Here is an 11318-nt window from a genome sequence, read left to right on the forward strand (position 1 = left end):
GTCTTGTCTGTGAAGATCTTTATCTGATCTTCAATTCTAAATGATAGCTTTGCTGGGTAGAGTAATCTTGGTTGTAGGTCCTTGTTATTCATCACTTTGAATATTTCTTGCCACTCTCTTCTGGCCTGCATAGTTTCAGTTGAGAAGTAGCTGACAGTCATATGGGCACTCCCTTGTAGGTAACTAACTGCTTTTTTTCTTGCTTCTTTTAACATTTTCTCTTTGTTTTTACCCCTTGGCATTTTTTAATTATGATGTGTCTTGGTATGGTCCTCTTTGAGTTTCTTTTGTTTGGGACTCTCTGTGCTTCCTGGACTTGTAAGTCTATTTCTTTCACCAGGTAGGGAAGTTTTCTGTCATTATTTCTTCATACAGGTTTTCAATATCTTGCTCTCTGTCTACTGGTACCCCCATAAAGTGAATGTTGAGGGGTTCCAGAGGCTCCTTAAACTATCTTCATATTTTTGGATTCTTTTTTCTTTTTGCTCTTTTGGTTGGGTGTTTTTTGCTTTCTCATATTTCAAATCATTGATTTGATTCTCAGGATCCTGAGTCAACTGTTGAATCCATGTATATTATTCTTTATTTCAGTCAGTGAATGCTTAATTTCTGACTGGTCCTTTTCGGGTTTTTTTGCATTCTCACTAAGATCTTTGAAAATCTCACTAAGTCCCTTGGATGTTTCTAGAAAATTCTTGATTAACCTTATAACTGTGGTTTTGAACTCTATATCCAGTAGTTTGATTTCTTCTGTTTCTTTCATTTGTGGCATCTTTCTTTGTCCCCACATTTTGGCTGTTTCCTTGTGTTTGTTTCTGTGTATTAGGTAGATCTGCTATGTCTCCTTGAGTTGATAGAGTGGCCTTGTGTAGTAGGTGTCATATAGGGCGCAGTGATTCAGCCTCCCTAATCACCTGAGGTGGACATTCTAGGTGCATCCCTTTGTGGGCTCTGTGCACAGTCTTTTTGTAGTTGAGACTTCATTGCTGTTGGTGTCACTGGGAGGAATTGACCTCCAGGCTATTTGGCTATGGGGACCAGCTGTGATTACAGTGGGAGAGCTGCTCTGTAGGAAACACCCCTATGGAGCAGGACTTATTTCACTGAGGCTTTGATGCTCACTGCGTCTGCCCCTTGATTGTGTTGCTTATGGATGTGTAGAGTTGTAATCTGGTATGGTCTGACACTGACCACTGGGTACAATGGCTCTTGGTTATCCAGATAAGAGATTTGCAGATTCCTCCTCTTTGTGTTGGGTTTAGAAGTGCCCAGGTGAGGCCCAGCTGTGAAGCAAGGCAGGCTGGTGCTGGTGCCAGATCTTGGGCCTTTTATTGATTGGTTTGGGGCTTCCTGACCCAGCTGCAGCTTGTTTGACAGATTTTACCTTGAACAAGGACAGGCCATTCATATGCAAAAGCTGCTACACACAGCTTGGGTGGGGTTGTAAATTGGATGAGGCCGGGGGTTTTAGGGAATCACCAGGGTGGAGCAAAAAGAAATGGATGCCAGTCAGACCTGAGACCTGGGAAGTCCCAGCATAGAACAATGATCCCTGGGAGCACCTCCATCTGGGAGAAAGCAGCCCATGAGTGTTCCTGCCCCATGACAGATAACCCAGTTCTTCCTTGTATGTGTCTGTTTCCCCCAAAGCCTGGCCCTGACGCTGGAGCTCAGAGGAAGAGAGAGGAAGCAGGACCTTGTAAGTTCAGTTTGTGTGTGGCCTTTTAAGAGGAGCAGCTGGGTCTCCAGCAGCCTCCTATCACTGAGCACCTTTCCACTCTGGTCTTTACAGCCTGTAGTTACGGGGACTTCTTTTCCCAGATCTGGGTTCCTGGGCTGGGGGTCTGGTGTGGGGCTAGTTCCCCTTGCTCCTCCGGGCGGCCTCGCAGAGATGATCTCTCTCCCCATTAAAAAAGCGGCACAGGTGGGTGTGAGACCAGCCAGTTCCAAACTCTGCACCTTCTACCAGTCTCAGTTTGCTTTCTTCTTTACTTCTCTAGTTGTAGGACTTTCATTCAGCCAGCTTTCTGGCAGTTTTGGAGGATGATTGTATTTTAGTTGTAATTTTGATGTGCTTGTGGAAGATGGTGAATACAGGTGTTTGCCTATGATGCCATTTTGGTCTTGACCTAAATGTGTCTTTTTTTTTTTTTTTTTTTTTTTTTTTTTAATATATTTTATTGATTTTGTACAGAGAGAAAGGAAGAGAGATAGCAAATTAGAAACATCGATGAGAGAGAGTCATCGATCAGCTGCCTCTTGCACACCCCCCACTGGGGATGTGCCCGCAACCAAGGTACATGCCCTTGACCGGAATCGAACCCGGGACCCTTCAGTCCCCAAGCCGACGCTCTATCCACTGAGCCAAACCGGTCTCGGCTAAATGTGTCTTTTTTAATGTGTAATTTCTACTGATGTTGCTGCTTTGTGCTTTTCCTCCCCTGCCTTGCTATCCCCCCCCCCCCTTGCCAACATAACATTTTAGAAAAGCGAGAATGTACATCATGACTAAGATATTTCTGAGGGATATATTTACCTGTTCTGCAAATTCTTCTAGAAAAACATTATCTTAAAGCTAGCCCAAATTGGGGTCAGTTCAGGGCTTGGTAAAAATATTCCTGAGGCTTCTCATTTTTCCTTATGATTGTGTGCTGTGTAGATACAGGTGCCCACCTGCGTGATGTGAGGGATTTTAGAGGTTGACCATTGGATGGATTGCCATCTTCCTGGGAATGTTTCTGAAGGCAGGCTATTCCTTTATAAATACCAGGTAATTGCATTGAAGGTGCATCTGTCTCTTAGTTGGATTAATTTATCAGCTAATCATTAGAGAATGGGATACTAGGTAGATACATTTCAATTAAATAGAGATATAATGTCCCAGTGGTAGCCACAGCCACATATGGCAGTTGAGCACTTGAAATATGGCTAGTTTGAACTGAGATGCGCTGGGTTTTTATAATAGCAACAAAAACAACAAAAAAGATCTAAGTGTTTCTATATTGATTACATGTTGAAATGATAAAATTTAAGATACACTAAGTTAAATAAAAATATAGTTAAAACCAATATTATCTCTTTTAATTTTATAATATTGAAAATTACAATAGTGGTTCTCATTTATGGCTTGATTATGTTCCTGTGGGACTATGGCGAACTGAAGCATGGAGAGCAGCAAGTCCTTAAAGAGCTTATGAAGGGAACAGTGGTAGAACTGAGCCAGCGAGAAGGGAAGCAAAGAGATGGCAACAGAGAAGTGCTAGAGATTTTTTGTATTTCACATTTTTGCTGCAGGTACCACTTGCTTTATCTAATAGGCAAAAAGTAACCGCTCCCTCCCAACCTACCCCTGTTGCAAACACAACTCGGTATTGGAAAATATGCCTGTGCTTTCCTCCTCCATTTCTGCTGTACTTAGAACTCAGCCACCACCACAATCCAGCTGACACACCAGCTGTTGGTTAGCGGGAAACCCCCTAACTTTGTGCTGGCTGTTGTGGTGCCCTGGGGCTGAGAATAATGAGGACTGAGTCTTTTGGGGGACTGTGAAGTGGGCTGTGGTTCTGACGTGATGGATGTTTTCTGGGTGACTGAGTCAAGACCAGGGGCTCAGGCCCAGCTCACGCTGCCACTTCTAGATTGGCTCAGGAGGTTGGGCTAAGCCTAGCAATGACTCCATCGTGACAGGCCTGTGTGAAATGGGTCTAAATTTTGGCTCCAATCTCTTGCCGTTCCCTACAGGGATTGTCTATATACCCTTGTCTCTGCAATTTGGGATATGCTTGGCCGATTTTTGACATGTCAGCAATGATGCCTTCTTTTTTGCTTGGTTTTATCACAATGGTGTACCGAGCATTTTCACAGGTATAAAAGATTATTATTAGATAGTTATATACATCAAGGACATACAATGTACTAAAATTTGCTCCTATCATATAAAGATGAAGGAATTATTATTTGCACCAACTTATAATTAATGTTTTAAAGTTTTAATAATGATCTTCTCAGTGTCCAACTCCTTAGTTTCAGTTGCCTAAAGTCAGGGCTATCTTATCAGCGAAATATGAACTTGCTTGCTACTTGTTTCAGTTATTTATTGCTGGGTAACAAATTGCCCCCAAATCATAGTTACTTAAAACAATGCCATTCTATTTCTCAGGATTCTATGGACCAGGAATTCCATCAGATCATAGCAAGCTCAGCTGATCTCTGCCCCTGGGTCAGGGGAGAGTCCTTGGAACAGGCTGGCTGGGTGGCTTGAGAGCAGCCATATGGTTGGGGTGCAGTTCTTGTTTTCAGCCCGTGTCATGGTTTCTCCAGGTGACGAGGGTGGGCTTTTCCATAGCCTGGTGGTCTCCTTGCAAGTTAGACTTCTTTACACAGAAGCTGGCTTATTCTGAGCTAAGACAGAAGCTCTCAGTCCTCTTAAAGTTTATGTCCCCATGAAAGAGAGAAACAATCCTTGACATCAGGGGCCTGGCTGGAACTCTCAGCTAAATCTTGGTGTTGCTAGGAGCTGTCCTGTACTCACCGTTAGACCATAGTTTTTCCTACTGAATAATCATTTCACTTAAGATTGACATCAAACAAGCTCATGTTGTGATCAAGATAAAGCAAGACTGTTCCCTTCTACAGGACCCTCCCACCCCTGCCCCTGCCCCCAAAGGCTACGCCATAATCACATTCAAATGTAAACAAAAGCAGAAACATTGTGGCTAATACAAATGCGTGCTGCTTCTTATTAATTATAATGTCAGCCTTAATCCATTCCTTCTAGCTTCAAGATAAAAATTATTGATACCCAAGCATAGAGTTATCCCTCTTCCTGATACCATCTACCTTGAGAAAAGCCCCACTACCTCTAACTCTCCAAAATCACCTCCCGCAGAGCAGTCTCTGTAAGTCCTTTCTCACACCTGCTAATTGAGACACTCCACACCACCCCCTCCTGGGCACTCCCCTTATTGCAGCTGGTCAATAAATCCAACATTGCCCGACCACATGTATGCTCCAGATAGCATTTGTTTAAAGGCCATTGGCATCCCTGTCTGGCACACTGTCACCTCCACTGCATTCTGTTATTGGTGGAGGAAAGTCCCAAGGCCATCCACATTCAGGGAGAGGGGACTCCCTCTGGGTGGTGTGACGCAGTAGGTACACACGAGGGGCTGATGTGGCCATCTCCGGAGCACCCTACTGCAGTACTGTAGCGTGTGCTCTCATACTTCACAGAGAGCTGTTGAATTCACTCTAAGAATGTGTGTGGGACTCTGGCATTGGCCACCTGGCAGGGGCCATAGTCTGTGGCTGGGCCTTATTCAGGCCAAAGAAGGATTTGGTCTCTTTACATCCTCAAAATGTGTCTTTCTTTCCATGTTTTTGTTTTGTTTCCTTTAGCAACGCAGCACCTCTGCTCTCTTCTGGCCTTTAGAGAAGGAATCTTCTGCTGTTTGCTGCTCTGGACCTGTGTCTCCTTGCTGGTCACCTCTGGAACTCTGGGGCAAATACCTTTGCTGTTTGTGATGCCTTTACCACTTTCTTGCCTTGCGGGAGAGCCAGTTGGGACCAAGGCCACTTTTCTTCCCCGCTCCCAGCCTTCCACAGGCACCAGCCATACAAGGCTGCTGGGTGCAGGAGACTTTCACTCTCAGTACACCTATCACAGAGGGAAAGCTGACAGAGCTGTGTCTGGTAGCATTGCCCTTTACTTGCATCTGTCCTAGGCAGGGGTCCTTATAGTTCACCTCTCTCCTGGCCTCCTCCCCCAGTGGAAAATAGCCATTATCTAATATTACTCTTTAGCGTCCCCTCTCATTTGATAAATACAGCAGCAACCATAAGCAATGAACCCATCTAGGGGTTGATCATGGTAATCTATTTGTGTAATATTGGGTGCTTTCCCCCCTTCTTTTTGCTTATTTGTAATTATTCTTCTACTAAGAACATGTATTGCTTTTGTAAAATGACAAAAAAAAATCAAATGTTTGTTTTTCATTGCAAACAAAAGAAGGAGCTTTAAATAGAATGTCCTAGTGATTCAGATGTTTGGAAAGGCTTACCCTCTGAGTCCTACATTTCTCATTACTTTCTGCTCAGGCTTGTGTGAGTGTTTAGAATGTAGACTGGAACGAGACAGTATGGTTTCCAATGTAAGTGCCTAATGGCTTTTTCAATACTGTTAAGACATGTGATCAGAGAGCAGGCCCTAATAAAGTGAGGAGGTGTTGCCTGACTTAGTAGAATAATCAATTTAGTTAGTGAGCAACTGGAGGAAAGAAAGAGCTGAATTTCTTGGCAGGCAGGAAGTGCACAGATTACACTCTGGAGCTTCAGAAAACAGCATGGTAGGAGTTGTCTGTGGAAGCAAGATAAAGATGAGGTCATCTTATAATAAGATCCTGCAGGGCCGATACTGTGGACAGAGCTCTATAAAGTCCTGACTCAAAATGAAACAAGAGAGATGTTCAGTTTCTACTGCTGGATGCATTTTCTTAGCATGTGGTCATTGAACGTGAAGGTGACAAAATCTATACTAATAAGAGGGTAATATGCTAATTAGACCAGACATCCTTCCAGACAAAGCCATGGTGGCGGGGCTGAGACGGATGTGGTTAGGAGTGATCAGGCCAGCAGAGGAGAGCAGTTAGGGGGATCATCCAGAAGCGGAGAGCAGTTAGGTGGATCAGGTTGGCAGGGGAGATCAGCTAGGAGGATCAGGCTGGCAGGAAAGAGCAGTTAGGTGGATCAGGCTGGCAGGGGAGAGCAGTTAGGGATTAGGCCAGCAGGGGAGAGCAGTGAGGGGGGTCAGGCCAGCAGGGGAGAGCAGTTAGAGGGATCAGGCCAGCAGGCAGGTGAGCAGTTAGGAGCTAGTGGTCCCAGATTGCTAGAGGGTGCACAGAGATTGGGCCTAAACTGGAAGTCAGACATACCCTGAGGAGTCCTGGATTGGAGAGGGTGCAGGCAGGGCTGAGGGTCCACTGCCCTCCTCTCACCTCCCCCGCCCCCCTGTGCTCAAATTTCATACAGCAGGCCTCTAGTGAGAATGTAAAAGATTAGTATAGATTCATCATGACTGCTCCCTCTCAAACACCTTGCTTTTTAAATATTCTGTTACTTATTAGCCTTTTACAATTATAGATAAAGAGGTTAAACGAAACTGGTGAAGGCTAGAGATGGAGGTTTTATAGTTTAGGACTTTATACAAGCACTTACTCGATGCCTCACACTGTGATATACACTTTCCCATGACTAGAAAATAGTATGACAACAATAATAACAACGACATTTATTGATACCTACTGTGTGCAGTATTATGTTATATCTATTGTGTTATTACATCCTTAAAACAACCCTACCCAGTTCAGGCTGCTCCTCTGACCTCGTCTTTGAAAGATGAAGTAACTGATACTCGGAAAGATTAAGTAATTCACCCAAAACCACATAGCTAATATAAAGCCATTCTAGGAGGTTAAACACAGTGTTCAAGTCTCCTTACCCTCAGTCCTGAGGTATTTCCATTAACCTCATTCATTGTTACCTCCTTGATTTTGATGATTAAATTTGCTTTTTGCTCTGAGCAAGTATCTCTTACTGTTTTCACTTTGATTTTGCACTTGAGAGCCAACCCTTTACTCGTGCAAATGTGGAAAACAGATTACAACGATTGTAATGGAATCTTCCTATAATGTCCTTCAATTTCTCCCTCATCCCGCATGGATCTATCAAATACTTGGCCTAATGCAACCAAATGCACCTATTCCCTCTTACAGTATTTTACTACTTATTGAATTTTATCTTCTTGATCCTTGGAGGCAAAATTGTAAACAATCATCCACAACAATCCATTAATGAGAGCAGCACCCCGGAAGGTATGAAGAGCCACGCGAGCACTCAGTGTTGGCTTAACATTTTTTTCTCCTCCTGGAATTCTCTTCCATGAGGGATGCAATTTGGAATAAATTCCCTTACAGTGACATACTGAGAGAAGCCCAGTGGGGAGCAACAAAAATGATGCAGGGTTTTCAAAATAAGACCCCTGAGGAAGCGGTAAGAGAACTGAACGTGTTCAGCCATGTGTCAAGAAGACTTAGGGGAGGAATAACTATAAATATGCGTGCTGATGGAGTGGACAAGGTGAAGGAAATTTTTCCTCATTTTAAAGGAGGGTAAAGGAAATAGGAGGGGGGCTAAATTATAGTAAGAACAATTTAGTTTAAAATATGATATTAATATATACTGAGGGAGCTTACTGGAAATTCCATTTCTACCCACATCACTAAGGTGGTTGCCTGGGCAACATATTTACCATACATACACAAACACATGCTTTTATATTAGATTATGGCAGAACATAAAGATGAGGAGGGTGGGGTGAGGCAGAGAGGACTCTTGTATTAATGGGTAACTATGCTCCTATTTTGTACCAAACCTGGAAGATTGAGCCAACATCAATGTTTGCTTGGTTTGCAACTGCTATTTTATTTATAGAGCCATACTCATCTATTTGAAAATTCATTATGCTTCTGGCTTAATAATAATAATAATAATAATGAATTAATATTTATTTAACACTTCTTAGTGCTAGGCATTGTGCTAATAAGTGCCTCATGTGAATTTGTTCATTGAATTCTCAAAATATTTCTGTAAGTAAGGAATTATGTCACACACACACACACACACACACACACACACGCAAACAAGCTGGGCATCAGTTTCCTCATCTGAGAAGTGTGTTTGATAGTCACAGTGAATCCAGGATGTAATAGGTACTTAATGAATGGAAGCCAGATATGCTATATGCTCTAATGCATGGAGCAGTTTCCTAAAAGGTGAAGTTCAAAGCTCAAAATGCCAATAGAATCCCTCTTGAGAAGATGTGAGCTCCAAATAAACCCCCAAGTTTCTGTGAAGCATCCCAGCACTCCTCCAGTGTGACGTGAAGCTGTTTCTTATAAGATGAACCCTTCAGACTCTGGGATTGCTGCTATAAATACAGACAGACCCTGTTCCCTTGTAACAGAATCTCACCATGGCAGCGACCCAAATGTAAATGTATTGGGAGGTGGTTATTAAAGCTGCAGTGGCCTGGGCTTTATCTATTGAGCCCAGTGGTTCTCAGACCTGACAGATCTTAAGAATCTCCTGGAATGCTTTGAAAAAATACAGATGCATGGGCACCAGCCCTGGGAATTCTGACGATAGGTCTGAGATGGATGGAGAACCCAGGAGTCTTTGTTGTCATGATTCTGATGATTAGTCACTGGAACCATTGAGCCAATCCATCCATGCACAGATGGGGGCGTGAGTGCTGAAGGCTGCAGAGCTGGCTCCATGCTCAGGTCTCCTGCTTCCTCCTTCCCCACTCCACGCTCTTTGTTCAATGCTTAATGCTGCTTCTTAGCCCTGGGTCCTCATAGGAGGGGGGCAGAGGAAAATAAATAAAGAGCATCCTGAATTTCTAAGATAAGGGCATGATCAGGCACTGCTCCCTCCCCCCCTCCTCCCCCCCCAGGCCTCCACTGGGCCTTGCTGTGCATCTGGGTTGCAGGCTATTGTGTTTTATGATGATTGGTGCAGGCCCCAGATTGATCATGAGCCCAGGTGGAGTTTGCAACCACCCTGATAATTAGGAAAGCTCACTAAGTAAAATCTATAGCCTCAGTACTCAATTTTCCGGTGGGCTTGAGCCTGTCAGGGAGTAAAAGAAAGAGTTTATCTTCCTTTAAAGGGTTGAGATGATCTCAGGGAGGAGGAGGAGAGTCAAAGCCGTGACCTATCCTGTTTGCATAGGGCGTGTGTGAATCCATGTGTGACCACCCCAATAACTTGAAACTTGGGGGAGAGTTCACCTTTTTTTAGAAATGATGAAACAGAAACACAGCAGGAGGTGAAACAAGCTGTTTAGCTGGAGCAGAGCTGGGGCTTGAACCATGGCTACCAGGCTACCAAGCCTCAGCTCAGGCCAAGGTTGTGTCTGGCCAGAGCGGAACAAAGAAAGAGCCTACAGGTCATCTGCAGGTCATTCAGGCTCAGAACTCTGTATCATTTCCATTTTGCCATCTTAAATTCTGCTCTAAGTCTCTTTGCTTTTGGAATCTGCCTCCACCTGGCCTTTCTCTGCCACCCGCTTCCCCCAGTTTAGCAGGTTTCTGGAGTCTTTCCCCGACCCCCAACCTAGTGGTGGGACTTGGTGCCTTATTTAAGCTTCCAGTCTGGCCTCAGCCTCATCTTCAGAACTCCTCAATGGCACCTACTTGCTTGCATCCTCTATTAACCTGATATTAAAAAAAAAAAAAGTTTGTTGTTCCACTTATTTGTGCATTCATTGGTTGATTCTTGTAGGTGCCCTGACCAAGGATGGAACCCACAACCTTAGTGTATCAGGATGATACTCTGACCAACTGAGCTACCTGCCAGGGCTTCACTGACCTGATTTTGAATCATTCTTCAGCTAGACCCTCTCTGTAATGTGCAATTTCATGCAACAAAGAAAATGAGGCATGTGCCCAAAGAGCTGTGTGCCTGCAGAGCTGTGGGGGGTGGGAATGGGGAGTTGCTTGGGAGAGTTCAGTGCCCTCACCAGGGCCCGTTGGAGCTGCCCTGGAGGGTTTCTATTCCAATCTCTGATGCAGAGGTCTCTGCCTTTACTTGTGTGATCCCCACCGTGGGCAGCTGCCCTGTGGATCAGCACTCCTGGCCTCTGGAAGGGATGGCACGATAAATGACAGAACAAAGTAGCTGGGTTTTTGTCTCTGAGTCTCAGATCTTGGGCTTGAGGAAAATCAGCAGCAAAAGATCAGTGACCAGCTTCCCAGTCCTGGGTCCTGGGTGGAGGGGAAGTGGAAGGAGAGGAAGAGACTCACTCTGGGGGAAGGGGAGGGTTACATAAACCCCCGAGGAGCTGAGGATAGAGAAAAAGCCCTTAGTCGGTGTCCACATCTCAGGTAAAGACTTGGGAGGGGTTAGGCTCTAGAGCAGAGATGGCTGCACAGGCTGTCCAGCAGGTGTTCCTGACATACCCTCATTCACCCAGCTCACCAAGCCCACCATGCAGGCACTGATGGAGCCATCCCCAGCACCCGAGAGTAGGGTATCAGAGGCAGAGGCTCCTGGCCTCACCTAGACCCCTTGGGCCCCAAGGTGATTAGAGGCAGCCAAGGGCTCCCACTTCTGAGAGAAAAGCAGGGAAAATGAGAGCAGGGCTCAGAGAGGCCTTGAAATCTGGAATAAGAGCAATATGCATCAAGGAGATGGACTGAGGACGGGCGTGGACCGAGGACCGGAGACTTGTTGGAGTTGAACAAGGTTCAGAGAGCCTC

Source organism: Pipistrellus kuhlii, unplaced genomic scaffold (assembly GCF_014108245.1).
Source record: "Pipistrellus kuhlii isolate mPipKuh1 unplaced genomic scaffold, mPipKuh1.p scaffold_m20_p_1, whole genome shotgun sequence".
NCBI lineage: Eukaryota > Metazoa > Chordata > Mammalia > Chiroptera > Vespertilionidae > Pipistrellus > Pipistrellus kuhlii.